Source organism: Rattus norvegicus, chromosome 7 (genome assembly GCF_036323735.1).
Source record: "Rattus norvegicus strain BN/NHsdMcwi chromosome 7, GRCr8, whole genome shotgun sequence".
NCBI lineage: Eukaryota > Metazoa > Chordata > Mammalia > Rodentia > Muridae > Rattus > Rattus norvegicus.
Genome location: NC_086025.1, coordinates 76,510,412 through 76,522,503, shown reverse-complemented (window position 1 = coordinate 76,522,503; position 12,092 = coordinate 76,510,412).

Here is a 12,092-nt window from a genome sequence, read left to right as displayed (position 1 = left end):
GCCATGCACCCTTTCTCCATCACTTCAGGACTGCTTCAAGTTCATAATAAAAGACAATGTTACTCCAGAAGGTTTACTAAATTTCAATTGTGTACAAATTAACTATACATGGAACAGCAAAACATACAAGGAAGGCTTTCATAGTGTAACTATTTTTCTATTTCTTTTTTTAGATTCCTTTTTTAGATTCTTTTTTTAGATTTTTTTAGATTCTTTCTCTAGCCTTCAGATTATGCCCTGTGAACCACCCGACTATGTTGTCATTTGTGGAAATCTAATATTTATGAAATTCTTAAAAATGATCATCTTAAGACCTTTCTGACTAGAAGTCAACATCAGTCATGTACTACCAAGATCAGAATTTGGTATGCATTCTGGGTCAGACTCTACTATGCCTTGGGTATGCAAGTTAACAAGGAATGACACACAGCACTCAAAGTGTAAGACCCAATTCAAATGTGAAAGCAAGAAATGCATATTCATAATACCACAGAATGTGGCTTGCCTTGTTTCCAGGCTGAAATCTGTTTTGAGGACTGTGACTATCATACCACCTTCCGAGTTCTGTCCTTCCTGCTCATTTTGCACACAGAGCTCTGTAAATCACATTTCCTACATTGGTTTTCCTTTACAATTATTTTCTTCCAGTTCTCAAACCTGTAATGACCCTTACGAATCCAGTCCTTAACTCCCTGCACTACCCTCTCTGAATTAAAGTTTCCTTAGACTCTTATTTAAGAATTTTCCAGTCACAAGGTCCTAGAAGGTCATCATCTCACAAAAAGACAGTTGCATTTGTCTGAAAATGGACATGAAAGCCGATTTTTACATTCTCACTTACAAATGGGACACTTGACTAACTTGTAAGTGCTGCAGAGAAAACATGTGAAGAAATGTTCAACATCCATAGCCATTGGGGAAGGGCAAATCCGAATTATTTTGAGATTCCATCTTATGTCTGTCAGAACGTGATGGTCAACAACAATGACACAAATAGCAGCTTATGCTGGTGAGGATGTGGTGCAGGGAGAACATGCCTTCACTGCTGGTGAAAGTGGAAACTCATATAGCCACTACAGAAATCAATATTACTGTTCCTTAGAAAATTTGTAATCTGCCTACCTCAAAATCTAGTAATACCACTCTGGGGCATATACCAAAAAGATGCCCCGTCCTCCTACCACATGGACATCTCTCACTTATGTTCATCTTTCATAATAGCTAAAAACTGGAAACAACCCTCAAACAAATCATGGATAAAGAAAACGTGGTACATTTACACAATGGAGTATTACTCAGCTGTTAAAAAAAATGGCATTGTGAAACTAGCAGGCAAATGGCAGGAACTAGAAAAAAAATTATCCTGATCAAGGCAACCCAGGCCCAGAATGAGAAACAGGACATGTATTGAATTAGAGGTGAATATTAGCTGGTACGCACAGGATAATCACACTACAATCCACAGACCGAGAGAAGTTACAAAAAGAGCAGAGGTCTATGGGGGATACATGGATTTTCCTGGGAAGGAGAGCTAGAATAGATTTTGTGGATCTAGGAGCAGGTGGGGATGGGAACAAGAGAGATCAGGTTGGGTGGGAGGAACGGAGGGAGAGAGCACAGGGAGAGACAGGTGGAGGTGATGTGGAAATCTAGTGTACAGGAAACTTCCTGGAATTTATGTATCGAGGACTCGTAGTAATGGAGGTTATGGAACCCGAACTGGCCATCATTTGTACCCAGGCTAGGTTCTCAGTGGTGGGACTGGGACACCAACCCAGCTACAAAACCCATGATCCACTATCAGTACTGCCTGCAAAAATGCACAGGGACAATGGTGGCTCTGAGCTTGTGGGCGTGGCCAACCGATGAAAGGTCTAACTTGAAGTCCAAATCACTAGAGAGAGCTCGTTCCTGACACTGCATGGATGGCCTGGATTAGAAACTCAGAGATTAAAGGTGTAACCAAACGCAACTGGCAAAAATAAATATAAATAAATTAGTAAAAGGAAGGAAGGAAGGGAGAGAGAAAGGAGGGAAGGAAGGAAGGAAGGAAGGAAGGAAGGAAGGAAGGAAGGAAAGAAGGAAGGAAGGAAAGAAGGAAGGAAGGAAAGAAGGAAGGAAATGTTATAGATGGGTGGGTGCCTACTGATCATCAGAGAGGCTTCCTCGAGTAGTTGGTATGAGTAGATGCAGGAACCCACAGCCAAGCATTAGGTGGAGCTCCAGGAATCCTTGAAGAAGACGGGGAGGAAGCATTGTAGGAACCAGCGGGAGTGGGGACACCAGGAAAATGTGGCTCACAGAATCAACCAAGCAGTGCTCAAAAGAGGCTCACAGAGACTGAAGCAGCAATCATAGAAACAGCGGGGATCTGGATCAGGCCCTTTGCATACATGATGTGGTTGCTTGTTGGACTCCAAACATTGGGAGTGTAGGTATCTCTGACTTTTTCGCCTCTTGTAGGACCCTTTTCCTTCTACTAGTTTCCCTCATACACCCTTGATATGAAGGTTTTTACCTAGTCTTATTGTTTCTTGTTATGACATGTTTGATTGATATCACTGGGAGGCCTGTTCTTTTCTGAAGAGAAATAACTGAGCAGTGGATCTGGGGGTTGAGAAGAGGTTGGGGGCCAATGACTGGGAGGAATGGAAACCTATGAGAGGAGAGAATAAAGCAAAAAAAAAGTAAAAAACAAACAAACAAACAAACAAAAACATGGAGTTAAAAATAAAAGAAAGTGGGGTTGGGGATTTAGCTCAGTGGTAGAGCGCTTGCCTAGCAAGCGCAAGGCCCTGGGTTCGGTCCCCAGCTCCGAAAAAAAGAACCAAAAAAAAATAAAATAAAATAAAATAAAATAAAATAAAAATAAAAATAAAAGAAAATAAATGACCATCAAGGAATAAAGACAATTCCACCAAGTGCAACCATAGCCGGTGTGTGAGCCGAATCATCACCACTGGCCATCAGGAAGGCACGATCAGTACTGAGGTTTAAAGTATCTACTTCTGGTCTCTTAAAATGGGATGTATATGCCTCATCAGTGCTCAATGAAGGATGACACAAGAAAATGTTGAAATACATAAATGTGAAAAGTTTCTTCAAAATGATATTAGAACCGTTTTCTTGCCTGATCATAATTTTTGAAAGTATGTTACTACTTCTTTATGTAAAAGTGATGCTGATTAAATACTGTGGCGATTCTATCAAATTTGATTTAGATAGGAATAAATGCTGCTGCATATAGTACAATTGTGGAGATTTACTAATAAGTAAAACCTTTTTCTCTCACACCATCTTCACTGATCAAGGTTATCTAGAGGAAGAGAACACAGCGCATGCGTTAGAAAAGACAAGTTACTAAAATGGCTTACATGCTATGGGCTGGATGATCCAAAATGGCTGCACACTGGCAGGTTGATAACCCAGAAGCAGCTCAATGCACACAGTACATTTTGAAGGCCTGGGAGATCCCTGAAGAATCCAAGTTCTTCAGTCCACGGGAGAAGAAAGATTATGTATTTTGGTATCTGTGAAGGACGTCAGCTGCAGTAACAACAGTAGGATAGCTGTAGTCATCAACGAGAGGCAAAGCAGGAAGACGGTTTTCTCCTGCAACCTATCTTCTTTGTATGTGGGCTGAGGCTAGAAGGAGCTGCCCACTCTTGTAGAATGACTTCTTCCTCAGTAAACCTTCTTGGAAATTTCCCCTAGAGAAATACCCATAGAAATACCTTAGTGTATTTCAGATCCCATTAAATTGACAACACTAACCATTACGTCAAAATTTGAGAATAAAATACAGCAATTCTGAAAGGTTGTTTTTGCTAAAATATATTTATAACATGCCATGGAAAACCAGAAAATAAGCTTAAATTCTTGGGGTGTCAAAATCGTGCAATATTATGAAAGAGGTTATACATTCAAAAAGTTCAGAAATAACCATTTAATCAGTAGCATATAAAAGCAATTTCATGCAAGACTTTAAGATTCTTTTATTGTTTCAGGAAATGATACCTCATAATGTTCTATCACCCAAGATAACCACTACCAGATTTTATTGAGTACTGTCATGAAATTTTAAGTGTACTTTAAATGAGCAGAGATAAATACTTTTAATAAATAACTATGGTTATTTAAAATAAAAAATAGAAATAGAAGACAATATTAAAATTTAAATTAAATCTTCTCCTTAAACTATGGTCAGTAAAACAGTTTTTCCAAGATCAAGGGGAAAAATAAGAATTGATGTCACTTTTGAAATCATGTGTTTTATCTTTAAAAGAAAGCTTATCACATACTTAACATTCTCCTTAGATTCTCTTTAGATGTTATAGACTATAACAATAATCCCCAGTGATTTTAGCTGTATATTGCAAAAATGGTAGTAATAAAGATATCGTCCCACAAGTACATAATAGTAGATGAAAATTACACAGGTACTCCTTATACGTTTTAAAGTACATTGGAAATACCTGTTCTATACAAATGCTGTGCCTTATTCTTACTTTTCCACTGGCTTTATAAATGTTTTATTCTAGCAAGAAAGACATAAAACCTATCACTAAAATGTTTTGTTTTCTCCTCCTTATAATTGGGGTATGCCATGCAATGGTAGGACATGCTGGGAAGGTGACGTAGACTTTTAATCCAAGCACTTGGGAGACAGAGATTTAAGACAGCCCAGTCTACATAGCAAGTTCCAGGACAGGCAAGGCTATAGAGAAACCCTGTCTATAAAAAAAAAAAAGGACAGGTATAACGCTTTGCACATGGGATGCAAGTGCTCCCAAAACCTCCCATCCCCTTAGTTTCATCTTCATTAGAAGGGAAAGGGGTCTTCTTAGGGTGAAGTTTCACTGGCTGAGGCTTAAAGTTATATCTCATTTGCATGGAGAGACATTCCAGAAAATCGGTCCTGTAATTTTGCCAAAGATTATATGGCATTCTTCAGGTAGAAGATTGTGGGGTCAGACTCCACAGGTCAGGTGGAGAAGAGGTAGACTTGCTAAGAAAAAGGAGTACTCCATTCTCTGCCGGGCTCAGGAAAGCTGTTCCCACATGGTACTCTACCACCTCAGTATCTAGGTGCAACAACGTTCTATCACCCTTTTTGCACATATGTATCACCATATCTGGGACATGAAACATTGTAAGTACATGCTGTCTCAAATACTACAAACATTAAAATTAAAAAAGTATATAAAATTACAATGAACATAGTTTATATACCTAAACATTAGTTCTTTATATTAAGGACCCATATTAAAGTGTTTCTATATGCTTGACAGTTCTTGGGATGCCTGATGAGAGTCTGATGATGATCAAGCAGGACAATGTAGTACACTTGTACTACACTTGTTTTACACTTGTTTTACACTTGTAAAACTGGATTGAACTACAGTGTGTGATAAATCTAAAACAAACACTAGAATTAATTTTAAGAAAAAATGGTAGACACTAATAAATTAACTGTCATTTCGGACCTTGGTACTTTTATCATACCTGAAGACAGAATTTTTAAATTAGTTCATTTACACTTTCAGTTGCAGTTGGGTGATATAGTAACATGCCTGTAATCCCAGCACTGGGAGGTTGAGGGAAAAGGATCAAGCATTCAGAGTTAGGTTTGGTGATAGGGAAACTCTGTCTCAAAAATCTGAAAAAAAAAATCCCACTTGTTTTAAGTAAATGATCCATTATATGATATTGATGATTCCTCTTCAATAAACAAACAAAATCCAGACTTTCGACATGGGCTAAGTCCCCCATATTAAAATTCCAATTAAAAGCAAGTGCCCCGTCAGCTGACAGAGTGCAGCGTTCTTGGTCTTCTGGAGTTTTATATTACTATAAAAGCCTGCCATATGTATAGAGCAAGAGAACACGACTGCAGCTACGTTTTGTGTTCTTGGAATGAATAGACGCAAGTAACAAGAAGCTTCAGCTCGACTGCCAAGAAGTCAAGTTTAATTTGCTTTCTTTTCCCTTCTCTTCAACTGGCTGAAATGCAAGTTCCACTGCAAATGCAACAACCAGCAAACACAGATGCCATCATAAATATATATTGTGCCAAGCAGAAAACCCTACACTGACAAACAACAGAGCTCCCATGGCAACTGCAAGATACTCTGGGCCGCATAAAGGCATAAGGCAATATTTTAAATAAAATGTATGTATCCTCTAGAACTGAAAAGTAAGTTTGAGATTTTTTTAAAAGCCACTGACATTTACTGTAACTTGGTGGATAATTTTTCTGTCTGGTTCATATTCTTAGCAGATTGGGAAATTTCATAAATCTTTCACTCTGAATTTCTGCAAAATGTAGCTGCTGTCAAGAAGTTCATGCCGGGTTTTAAGCAAAATTTGTCATAATCAATTAAAAATAAACCGAGCATACAACTTTCAAATGTTGCTAATTAAATTCACAGTCTGATAACCTCACTTTGAGGGCTGAGAAGCTTAGCACTTCTTTGATACTCCTTGAGGACATCAGTTGGCATGGAGACAAAATAGGAAGTCAGCACACTTTCCTAAGCATTCTCTTCAGGACAAGTATGTGTTAGAGGAGCAGGGAAATTGAAACAAGAGACAATTCTTACTGGGAGTTTTTGCTCTAGTTGGTAGAAAACAGAGATACAGAGCACCAGAGAACGAAAGCGCTGTCTCAGAAAGCAACCGGAACCCAGTGTGGCCATCTTGTAAGCAACATCATTTGCCTCAAACATTCCAATCGCAAAGTAAAAAGCTGTAGTTGTTACAAGTGCAATTTGTCAGAACTATTGAGTAATAGGGATTTTTTTTTCAAAGATAGGAATGAGGATTTTGGTAGTTGTAAGTAGCTTAAGTTTCTAATTTTAAAGTTTTTTAATAGTTGTTGATGAAATCTTTATCACAATCTCTAATAAATATCAATGCTTTCTCTCTTTTAGCACTGCCCAGTTGAGCAGCCTAGAGAACGCTGAGCTCCCGGTGGGTGTTTTTGGTGGTGGTGATCGCACTGCTTACCACAGCCAGAGTTCTCTGGATTCACAAATGAAAGAACACACACAGCCTTTATATTTTGATATGCCATGACCAGCTCAATGACTGGGCATTTCCAAACCTCCCCGCAACTAGCACACACTCCGCACTAGTGTTCCTGAGTGAATACTTTCTAAATCTTTATTTAATCTTTGCTGTCCAGTTTTCCTTCTGGGCAGCCCTCCCATGGGGCTGCTTTCCCTTTGTGCCTACATTGCTGGATGATTTCTCTCCAGAAGCTCTTAAATCTGATCTGTTTCTGTGTCGTGGCGATTCTCTTTCTCTCTTCTACATTTCTTGCCCGAGAATCCTAAAATTCCCACTGCTTTCATTCTGCCCAGCTATTGGCTGTTGGCGCTTTATTGATTAATCAAAAACCAACTGGGGAAGGGGACCCTCAGCATGTGGAGATGCAGATTCCTGTGTGATCTGGGGAGCCGAATTAAGACAAAGCATTGAATTGGAACCAATCCCCAACACTTCATTTCTATGAAGTACTCCTTAAGTTTGTTTTCCCCCCCAGGTCAATGAGCATATCATGTCTGCCTGCACATTGGCTACTTTTCTCATTGCTGTGAAAATTCAAAGAAAGGTTGTTTTGTTTATTTTTTTTATGCACATGTTTTAGAAATGAATACAGTCCATCATAGCAAAGGCATGCCAGCTACGTGAGGTGACATTGCTTAAACAGTTAGGAAGCAGAGGATGGTGAGGAAGTGGATCGTGTGTGGAACCTCAAGCTCTGCTGCAGTGATGCACTTCCTCCAGGGAGGCCCCCACTACAGGACCAAGGACTTCTAAAGCAGCAGCAGCAGCAACTGGACACCAAGCATTCAAACACATGAGCCTATGGGTGCTATTCTAAATTTAAAGCACAATAATACTTGAAAAGCCACAGGGATCAGATCACAGAGTTTTAAATTTACATTTGTATAAGCATTTGAAAATGTTTCCTACTGGAATACAGGCTAATGAACATCCAAAATGCAAATTTCCATCATCAAACCTTATTCAATGACTACACCCTCATTAATACAATTACATTTATAAATTCATTGAACACACAGGATAAACGATGCTGTGCTTGTTAGACATACACATATGTATTGTTTTATGCACAATATTTAACTAATAATCATACATTAAAATTAATCCTAAGTTTATTGAACCAGGCTTTAAAACTTGTAACTCTGGAACTTAATTTGTTATTTGTTACAAGTGGGCATATTAAGTGAATTGCTGAATGTGAGATAATTAAATAAGAAAAATATCCATCAGACATATAACAACTTTAGGAAAGTTTGATGTCACAAAGCTAGAGCACATATATAACAGTGTTCCACAATTATTTTAACCTCTGGCATGATTTGAATAAAACATGACCACATTTTGTAGTATAAAATAACACCAACTGCCCCTAAATGAACTGCCTTGTCGATCCTCAGTGGGAGAGGATGGGACAAGTCCTGCAGTGACTTGATGTGCAGGGGGTTAAGAGAACACAGAGAGGGGGACTTCCTCTTCTCAGAAGAAAAGGGAAAGGTGGAATGGGGGTAGGACTTGTGTGAGGGGATTCTTGGAGGGAGCAAGGGCTGATACGGGGTTGTAAAGTGAATAAATTTAACAAGAACAACAACAACAACAATAATAATAAATAACACTAACCTAGCCTGTGGGGTCTAAAACTTAAAAATGTAAACACTAGGTGGCAGACTTCTACAGGCTTGTGAAAGAAAAAGTATAGAACTTAACAAGAAAAGCCTTATTGTTATTTCAAATCAATGACTGCTAAATTATAAATTTTAACTAATCAACTAAAATTTATATTGTCAATATATTAATTATAGAATAATGCTATTAACCTAAGTTAATGCTACAAAATATGCTACATAATTGTTAATATTTCCTTGTAGGAAGCTAAAGAATATGATCAAGAATTCCCTCCTCAAAATGAAATTCATTCCACACCTTTAACTGCCCTATCTTAAAACAATTGGAGTCATATGGAATACACTTCATTACTCACTATATTTAAATGACTCTACATATTCACAAAGCAGTATTATAGTCCAGGTGGCGGTCAGACACACTGACCAGAGCTCCTGACACAGGAGGTGTGTTTGTTACCCAGTCTTGATTGCTACTGGTGGTCAATTATTTGTTACTACTTAGAAGGTACTATTTGGAGGTCTTTTTAGTAAGACAGATATACTCATGTGTGTGTGTGTGTGTGTGTGTGTGTGTGTGTGTGTGTGTGTGTGTGTGTGTGTAGTAATATATATGTATCAACATTTTGTTACTACCCTGATTCCCCTCATTAAAATTTAATTATGAAAATGATAGGCATCTGTATTCCAGTAGTTTGTTTTAAGTCACTGAGGAGTTACCAAACAATGGGGCTGTATTATCTCTGATCCTCTCTGACCTACTAAGAATGACAGGTAGGCCAGGAAACTGAAATTAGATCCAAAATCAGCTGTCATTTGAGCCGAGCATTTGAAACCAGTGGTTCCTTCTGACCACTCTGGAGACCTTCACTTTGATTTCCAATTGATGTGGACAGCCGACACTGAAACAAGCAGTTTCACAAGATGTGACTCACTCACCTTTTGCCTAAAGGGCACTTGAAAAGAACTTCAAATCACAAAGCACACTCAATACTGTATCTCACCTTAGATGGACAGTTCTTCAAATTTCTAATTCATTCTGTTTGTTATGTATTTTTACTTGACTGTTACATGTAGAGGTTTCCCTAACAGCAACTTTCTTGCTAGAGGACTGTCTCCAAAGTTATATGGCAGTCATTTGTAAAAGTAGAGAATTTTTCAATCTAAAAATCTTAAAAATGAATTTTATAAACCAGAGAGATAGCTCTGCAGTTAAGAATACTGGTGGCTCTTCCAGAGGACCAGGGTTTGATACCCAGCACCCAAGTGGCAGCTCATAACTATCTGTAACTCCAGTTCCAGGGAATCCCATGCCTTCTTTAGGCTTCCTTGGGCCCCACATATGTACACAGTGCACAGACGATAATGCAGGCAAAGTACCCATATACATAAGATTTTCAAATGAATTTTCAAATGAATTTTAAATTCTTACAATTTTTAAATACTTCTTATAACAGAGATACAAATATCATACTAGAATTCACTCATTTTTTAAATGAAGGTGACTTCTAATTTAGTTTTTGAGGGGTGTTCAAATCTGTTATAAACTATAGAAGAACAATGGCTGAAGAACTTGATGTTTTTGTTTCCTGCTGTGCCACTGTGTGTGTGGCTACTTTATAAATGCCTAATTCTTCTTATGCTATTGAGGGAAATTAACACAAATTAAAATAAACTAATCTCAACTTCTGAGAAATTAAAGTGCTAAAGTTACTTAAAAGTGATAAACTTTTTAAATTTTTAAAAAAACTGCTCCAAAATATAAAATACATATATTTCATTTCTTTATGATACTACCTGGGGGCAAGGTTTGTAGTGAAAAAAGTTTGAGTTAAAAAAAAAAAAGATACAAAGCAAAAAGAGAAAAACATAATCCAATGAACAATAACATAGAAGTTTAAGCAGCAGAGAATGTAACAACCCGGTCTCCACAGCAGAGTGTCTCCATTGTCCAACAACCAATTAGTGTAACAATGGTGTTCCAATTTTAGTGGCTCTCAAGATTACCATTCAGCTATACTAAAACACAAGTTGCTGGAATCAGGGTGTAGCTCACTTGATAAAGTATTTGCCTAAGTATGTGTTCAAGGTCAAGGCCCTGGATTTATCCCCACCTAATTCCTCCAAATAAAACCACATTAAACTACTGGACTGCATTTCTCATTTAGTAGATTAATGTACTAGGGTCCCTTCTGCATTCTAACCAGTTCCGCAGTAACTACAGATAGAACTAGGAATCATTAACTAAAGCCTGTTAAAGCAGATTAGATTTTGGAAGTGACTTCCCTTGCTATTTCTTTTTCTGGGCAAGGAAGTGAAGATGTGAGGTTACTCCAGTTCTGCAGTCTATTTTACTGCTATACCTAACTGTGAATGCGTTTTCCTATGTGTACTGGGTACTGAATGCAGGGACTTGCCCACGTTAGGCAAGCAATACAGCAGCTACAGAACAGTGCCACCCTCAGACCCCATTTTGTGACGGAAGTAAGGTCTTACTAGGTTGTTTAGGCTGGTCTCAAACACAAGCTTCTCCCACTTTCACTTTTAGAATGTTATTTACCTAATTCACTAACATATATATGCATATGTTATATGCATAGACACATGCTGGGACATCTATAACTGTTCAGTCTCTGAATTTATATGGCCCATTTTGAGTTGTTTCTATAAAGCAGGTTTGAGGACAGATGCTTTTGCTGTTGTTTTTATTGACTGTCTATAACTGTTCCAGCATATTTTAAGTTGCTCCAAAACACCCCTCCATTGTTTCCAATGGTACTGTCAAAAGTCAAATGTCCATCCAGCTATGGGTCTATTTCCTGGTTGTGCTTTCCCACCGATCTTCATCCTGAGACCCAAAGAGTCCTGCTCACTGCGGCCTTATATCTTAACACCTAGCATCTGCTCACTGCGGCCTTAGATCTTAACACCTAGCATCTGCTCACTGCGGCCTTAGATCTTAACACCTAGCATCTCCACCCCTCAATTCCCTTGTCTTTCCATGCTAACGTTCCTCCACAGCGACGCCTTTTCATATACTGCGGGCTCTTCTCTTAGCCTATAGTAAATGGAGAAACTTGACAGAAATTACAGTAAATCTATAGAACCACTTTGAGAAAATACTGTTAATATGTTAAGGCCTTCAATCCACAAAAATGATTTTTTTTACCTACATTTTATTATCACGAGTTATATTCATCAAAAGTTCCTCTTTTGCTTAGCTAAAGGAAAGAGTTAATTGGGGTACTGACCTTGCCGAATTCATGTACGAGTTCAGTACATTTCATTTCGGAGGCCACCTAAAATTTTTTCTGTGGACAATCTTTTTAGTGGAAAGATGTAATTCTTTCTTTCTTTTCAACATAAGCCTTTTATTTCCTTTTTCTATTCTGTTACATGGCA